Raw genomic sequence first — 7,500 nt, 5'->3', positions numbered from 1 at the left:
TCTCTCCCCTCCCCTCTACTCCCCTCCTCTCCACTCTACTCCCCTCCCCTCCCCTCTACTCCCCTACCCTCCCCTCTACTCCCCTACCCTCCCCTATACGCTTCTCGCTCCTCCTGTCCTGGTTTCTCTTCACTTTACTACATAGGCACGCCCGCCCCCTACTCTCCACTTCACCTCCTCCTTGATGTCACAGCGTCTCGAGCAACTATACATGTCGTTCATCAAGTCGTCACATGTTGACGAAGGGTTCGGTGGAGTAGAGGGGGACAATGGCAGTTGGAGGGGGAGTGTGTTGGTTGGTCAGCCGCAGATGGACGGATGCCCGAAAAGGATCATATAATCCATTGAATTAAGACACACAGACAAGGCCCGGGCGAGACGCCATCATAATACGTACACGTGCACGCGCGCGTACACAAACACACGCACACACACACACACACACACACACACACACACACACACACACACACACACATACACAGGCAGAAAGTTAATGAAAAGCTTTTGATACAGATATTCATAACGTTGAGGACAACAATGAGTGATCCTGGAAACTCGATAAAGGAAAACGGAAAGGAAGGAAGGAAGGAAAGAGAGCGACAGCAAAAGCCCTAGAACAAACATTCTCACTCTCTTCGGGGAACTGGAAAGGGGACGGGTGAGGACACAATGGCACGAACGGTCTCCGTCTCTAGAGTGCTTTGCATGGAAGGGGCGAAGGTCACTCAAGGAGTGCCCCCATGCCTGTGGTGGGGGAGATACCAGAGCACGATGCAGTGGCAGCAGGGGGTACCACCAGCAGTAGGATCACCTTCAATAAGAGGAATGTGATGCGGTGGATGATTTCTTTCGTCGTCGGACGATTTCTTTCTTCCCACCATCTCTCTACCATGAACAGACCACAAAGAAGTCTCTCAGCCAAGCTCGGGCAAGCTCAGGACCGCGAGAGCAGACCTAAGCTCATATATCTGCCAGCAGTTTCTAAACAACTCGAAGTCGCCCCAAGTACAGGGTCAAAGGTCACCACAACGGTCGTCGCATCAAACCTTGCACATTGGCACACATTGGCAACCTAAGAGTGCCACCCTTCTCATTGGATACTCCCTCGTAGGGAACGCCCATTTTTCCACCATGTATAATTTTAGCTAGGAAGATCTGGCACCTCCAGAGTTGTCTTCTGGGCAGCCAGACACAAATTTCATGAGAATAGGATCAACGAATAAACTGGAAAAACCCATCCGAATTTGCACCAAACCCCACACATAACAGGAACAGCAGAGGGCAAGGTTGCACTCCAGATAAGTCGTGGGCGAAGCAAGGCCGCCGTAGACTTGGAGGAAGGGTCCCGACAGTGAGACGTGCCTAGGTGTACCCCTTTCCCAGGTCTCACGTGACTTGATACGACGTGACTTGTCGACATGACTTTCCTTATAACGACGGAAAGATAAAAACAACCGAAACAACTCGGAAACTACAACGATCGAAGTAGTAAGGGAAGGACTTGGCATGCCCAGACGATAGGCAGATGCTCGGTCAGTTCGTATCCACGCCTGAAGAAACTCGAAGAAAGGCCACCAACCAGCCAGCCAAAGAACCCAACCAACAAATCCACCCAACCAGGTGCATCCAGAAAGCATCATTCACTCATTGCCTGAAGCCGTACGATTGGAATCGGGAACAGGAATCTCAAAACAAATATGTCCAACGAGTAAGCCGGGACACAGGCGGCGATGCCCGAAGAAGACGCCAATGCACCTGGAGGCCGGGCGGGGGACGTGGTTTGCCAAGGACACCGACAAGAACAACGGGGCATGAGGGCGCGCTGGCAGATAGATGACGCCGCACCCGACCTTCTTGCTGTTGGTGATGTTGTTCCAAGTGAAGCCTCGCTCGGCCAGCTATCCAGCCAGCCAGCCAGCCAGCCAGCCAGCCAGCCAGCCAGCCAGCCGGCCAGCCAGCCACGAGCTTGCCTGCGGGCCCAGTTCAGCCAGTCCAGCCAGCACAGGTAATGGACAGAAGAGGACGGACGCCGCGCCCCTGCGGACGGACCGAGGATCACTGCTTGCCCGGTCGCGGTAGCCGGCGCGGCAGCCGGCGAGGCGTCGTCTTGTAGTTAAAGGGAATCAGGGGTCTACGGCAGAACCAATGCCCTCCCGATGTGTGTGTGTGTGTGTGTGTGTGTGTGTGTGTGTGTGTGTGTGTGTGTGTGTGTGTGTGTGTGTGTGTGTGTGTGTGTGTGTGTGTGTGTGTGTGTGCGTGTGTGCGTGCGTGTGTGTGTGTGTGTGTGCGTGTGTGTGTGTGTGTGTGTGTGTGTGTGTGTGTGCGTGTGCGTGTGCGTGTGCGTGTGCGTGTGTGTGTGTCTGTGTCTGCCTGTGTCTGTGTCTGTCTGTCTCTCTCTCTCTCTCAAGGGACGGTGTGGATACTCCGCCAGGGGTAGGGAGGAAGGAGGGAGTAGGGAGTAAGGAAGGAGAAAGGAGGGAGTGAGGGAGCAGGAAAGTGGAAGGGAAGGAGGGAGGGAGAGGATTGAGTAGGAAGGAAGAGAGGGATTGGAAAAGAAGGGAGGGAGGGAGCGAGGATGAAGGGGAGAGTGAGGAGGAAGGGAGGGAGGGAAGGAGGAGGAAGGAAGGAAAGGTCTAAGGTGGGCAATGATATGTTGAGGGCGTGGTTATGGAAGAGGAATGTAGTGGTTTGTTTGCTTGTTTGTGTACGGCGAGATTCGGACTAACTGTGGCTTTGGGAAGGACACGCGTGTGCCACGTCGACGTCCGCCCGTCGCGCGCGCGTGCGCCCGCATGTACTTTATATTTGGATGGTTGGGGTACTCTCCGGCCCCTATTCTATTCTTGCGTGAGGGAATACTGGAAATGTGTGTCATACCTCCGGTGCATGATGCCATGGGTAGACAGCGTCCTAGACGTCTAGTCAGGCAGTCAATCACTGGAATGTGGGGGGAATGGGGGAGGAGGAAGAGGAGGAGGAGGAGGAGGAGGAGGATATCTCTCGAGGCCTCGAGGAGGAGATCCTTAATGTGGTCCCGGCTCCGTTGTTGCTGCCGCTACTGCTACCTTCCACAAGAGATCGTCGTCGTCGTCGTCGTCGTCGTCGTCGTCGTCGTCGTCGTCGTCGTCGTCGTCGTCGTCGTCGTCGTCGTCGTCGTCGTCGTCGTCGTCGTCGTCGTCGGCGTCGTCGGCGTCGTCGTCGTCGTCGTCGTCGTCAGGAGTGGGCAGGACAGTGGCGTGCTCCCGAGGTGATCCAGTGTTCCTCAATGGACCCGGACTTATGGACTGTCCTCCTGTGTGCTAGGATCGAGCGGCACCTCGAAACAAATCGACTGAGTACGAGAAGATGGTGACAGGAAGAACGACAACAACGGCGACGGGACTGTCAGAGTTCCTCATCGATGATTTCCGTAGGATTCGCAGGGTGTTGCCGCAAATAACAGCCGTGGCTTGGATGATCGTAAAGCTCGTGGGGTGGGAGATGAGTCGCCCTGTTTGTATCTTGAGGACGTCTCTACTTCGTTTGTTTTCATCATGACAGTGACGCAGCGATGAGGCCGAGATTGGATCGAATAATACCTTAATGCGGTTTAAATCCACCCGCAATCTCACAGCTACCTGCCTCCTCCCCCTCTCCCCTCCCCCTCCCCCCACCACTCAGGAATGTCGTCCTTGTGTATACCTATTCTGGCTGTTAAAAGATTATTATTCATCTGAAGGAGGCAATGTTTTTTCTCTCTTTGTCAAAAGGTTTAATACTCCTCGTTCCATCATCTCACCCTTCCTCCTCTTTCTCTCTCTCTCTCTATCTATCTCTCTCTCTCTCTCTTCTCTCCATTTTCTCTTTCTCCCCTTCTCTCCCTCGCCCCTTTCCCTCTTCTCTTTCTCCCTTCCCCCTCTCTCCCACTCTGTTTTCCTATTCTCTCTCTCTCTCCCTCCCTCCCTTTCTCTTCCTCTCTCTCTCTCTCTCTCTCTCTCTCTCTCTCTCTCTCTCTCTCTCTCTCTCTCTCTCTCTCTCTCTCTCTCTCTCTCTCTCTCTCTCTCTCTCTCTCTCTCTCTCTCTCTTTCTCTCTTGCTTTTTCTCTCTGTCTGTCTCAGTTTCCCTCCCTATCTCCTTCTCAGTCTGTCTTTGTTTCCCTCTCTGTCTCCCTCTCTCTCCCCTCTCTCTCCCTCTCTCTCCCCCCTCTCTCTCTCCCCCTCACTGTCTCTCTCCCCTCTCTCTGTCTCTCTCACTCTTTCTTTCTCCCCCTCTCTCTCACTCTTTCTCCCTCACACTCACTCTCTTTCTCTCTCTCTACCTCTGTGACTCTCTCTCTCTCTCTCTCTCTCTCTCTCTCTCTCTCTCTCTCTCTCTCTCTCTCTCTCTCTCTCTCTGACGTTCTCTCTCTCTCTCTCTCTCTCTCTGATGTTCTCTCTCTCTCTCTCTCTGACGTTCTCTCTCTCTCTCTCTGACGTTCTCTCTCTTTCTCTCTCTTTCTCTCTCTCTCTCTCTCTCTCTCTCTCTCTCTCTCTCTCTCTCTCTCTCTCTCTCTCTCTCTCTCTCTCTCTCTCTCTCTCTCTCTCTCTTTCTGACTTTCTCTTTCTTTCTGACTTTCTCTTTCTTTCTGACTTTCTCTTTCTTTCTGACTTTCTCTCGCTCTCTCTTTCTGACTTTCTCTCTCTCTCTCTCTCTCTCTCTCTCTCTCTCTTTCTTCTGCTGAGTCCCCAAGTCTTCCTCAGGTACTGTGTCCCGTACCATCGGCATTATCCTCATTGCCATCATCACCACCACCATCATTATCACTACTATGGCCTCCCACGCAAGGTCTTGAGGAAGCTGCCTCGTCCCGTCCCGTCTCGTCCCTTTTTGGCTCTTTAGCTCCACCCAAGTTGATCCCGAGGAGGAAAATTGAGAGAAGGAACGACAGCGTGGATGGAGGAAGGGAGGGGGAGGGGTAAGGCGGTAGGAATTGATGAAGGGAGGGGTAGGGAGGGAGGGAGGTGGGAAGTAGAGGAGGGGTGTTGTGAATGAGTAGTACATATCAGCGGCAGCGTCGTCCTGGTGAAGGGAATGTAGAGATCTACAAGTGAAAAAAAGGAAAGAAAATCGAAAAAAAAAATAGGTTGACGACGTCTGAGGAAGAAAGAAATGATGTAAGAGGGAGGACGAAAGGAAGGGGAGGAGGTGGAGGAAGGAATGGAGGAAGAAGAAGACTGGAGGAAAATGAGATGTGGTAGGAGTGCGGGGTGGAAGGAGGAAGGGGAGGGGGACGCGGGTATGCAAGGTGGTTGGATGGTACTCTTCTTCTTAACTCCTGCTGTTTCTGCTACTGTTCCTGCTGCTGCTGCTGCTGCTGCTGCTGCTGCTGCTGCTGCTGCTGTTCCTGCTACTGTTCCTTCTGACGACGCCACTGCCTTTGGGCCCTGGAACCGATGCCACCCCTGCTGAAGAAGACATCACAGGTCCTCCATCCCTGCTTGCCCTCCACCACTCTACTCTGCCCTCTTCTACCTTCTCATTCATATATCGCTTTTTCTCCTTCCTTCTCCCTGCCCTCACCTCAATGGACATCAGTTACTTTCCTCTCCGTGACCGAACACCTTTTATATTGTATTCCGCCTCCGACTTTGACTTCCGTTGCTGCCATCCATCCATCTATCCATCTATTCATTTTCACACTTGATGGCACTTAGTTGACTCCTTTCCTTGATTAGTCGGTCTGTCGGTCAGTCAGGAGGTGGAAAAGGAGGAGGAGGAGGAAGGGCAAAAGGAGGAGGAGGAGGAGGAGGAAGAAGAAGAGGAGGAGCAGAAACGGAGTCTTGTGCTAGTTGTACGTGTCCAAGGGTGGAGATCGTCATCGGGCTGCCAACAGCAGAGACTACCCACTGAAACACCACCACAACGACGTCAACACTTATGAAGAAGTACTGGTACTGGTAATGGTACTTGGATATATGATAAAGTACTATCTAGATAACCATTCATTCGACCACGGTTGGAGGAAGAAGCCTAGAAGACGCTCGAGGGCGACGGTCAGAACACGCTGAGGTACCGTCCGAGGAAGAGAGAGCGAGAGAGTATAGAAGGAGATGACGGGATCGCGATGAAGAGTTTGAAGAAGCGTATGGGGTCAGAAGACGCGCTATACAAAGAAAACGACGAAAACGATGATTCCCAACTCCCAACATTATAAGAAGGGCCTGAGTGAAGCCGCCTTGGGAGAGTCGCAGAGTAAAGACCGACATCGGCGCGACTCGACGCGACGTGACGCAGGTTTCTGTGGCATGCAACGCCCCGGGGTGGTAGCTCGCTCGCTCGCTCGCTCGGTGGGTCGGTGGGTCGGTCTGCTTGCATGCAGCCGGGCAGGCGAGCGGGCAGTCACCTGGTGGATCGCGGCGGCATGCGGCCCTTCTCTCTAGCTTATCCAAGAACCGTAGCTTTAACACAAAGCAGTTTTTCAGATCTTCCACCATGGGAAAGGTGGCAGGGGCAGCTACCTCATCATCTTTCATGCATGCCTCTTGCTCACCAACACACCCACCCATCCGTCCTCAAAGTCTCCTCCTAAGGTTTCCTCTGTTGACATACCCGCAGAGCCGGCGTCACTTTGCCACTGTGACGTGGCTGCCAATAGGTTAATACCGGCCAGAAACACACACTCACGATACCCAATTTACTAACACGAATGTAAGGGCAAGTGTCCAAGCAGCCAGGGAGACTGGCGGCGGTTTTGGGCGTGATGTCCCACTGCTATACCCGATGTGTTGTAGACGTTCTTTGGACCCAGACTTGTTCCTGATAGGTCACGCTTTTCCGACGTAACCTGTGGACAGTCAGTCAATCCTTCAGTCTTTTCTACAGGAGGAATGCCTGACATTACTGGTAGTATAACACAAAAAAGAACCCATCTACCATCTGCATCCATATTTCTTGACCCATAAGCTCACAAATTGATATGCCATAGCTCCATCAATATACACACAAATACACATAAACACACAAACACACACACGCACACGCACAAGCGAGCACAAGCACACTCTTACGAGCACGTCCACCTCCCTGCGGCATTGGTGTGTGTGTGTGTGTGTGTGTGTGTGTGTGTGTGTGTGTGTGTGTGTGTGTGTGTGTGTGTGTGTGTGTGTGTGTGTGTGTGTGTGTGTGTGTGTGTGTGTGTGTGTGTGTGTGTGTGTGTGTGTGTGTGTCTGTGTGTGTGTGTGTGTGTGAATGAGAGAGAGAGAGAGGGGGGGAGGGAGGAGAGAGAGAGAGAGAGAGAGAGAGAGAGAGAGAGAGAGAGAGAGAGAGAGAGAGAGAGAGAGAGAGAGAGAGAGAGAGAGAGAGAGAGAGAGAGAGAGAGTGAGGGAGGGATGGAGCGTGGGTTCTGGGGTTTGTGAGTATGGCGTGCCTGGACTCTGACCACGTGATTGTGTCTCACAAAACTAAGTTTTTGCATCCGCTGAGATTTGTTACCCATTTTCAGTATATACATATTGAGCTGGTTCTCTGTTAAGATGTTCG

At 52.7% G+C, this 7,500-nt stretch overlaps 1 protein-coding gene across 3 annotated transcripts in view; it reads left to right on the top strand.

Moving 5' to 3' along the window:
* The window catches only part of LOC143032445 (uncharacterized), a 313,888-nt gene that overhangs the window by 280,611 nt on the left and 25,777 nt on the right, over positions 1–7,500 (top strand). The gene's annotated exons all lie outside the window — the stretch shown is intronic.

The sequence above is a fragment of the Oratosquilla oratoria genome, chromosome 13 (genome assembly GCF_046742065.1).
Source record: "Oratosquilla oratoria isolate Oo_2021 chromosome 13, ASM4674206v1, whole genome shotgun sequence".
Lineage (NCBI taxonomy): Eukaryota > Metazoa > Arthropoda > Malacostraca > Stomatopoda > Squillidae > Oratosquilla > Oratosquilla oratoria.
Note: the sequence above shows the minus strand (reverse complement) of the source record. Positions and strands in the feature narration are given on the sequence as shown.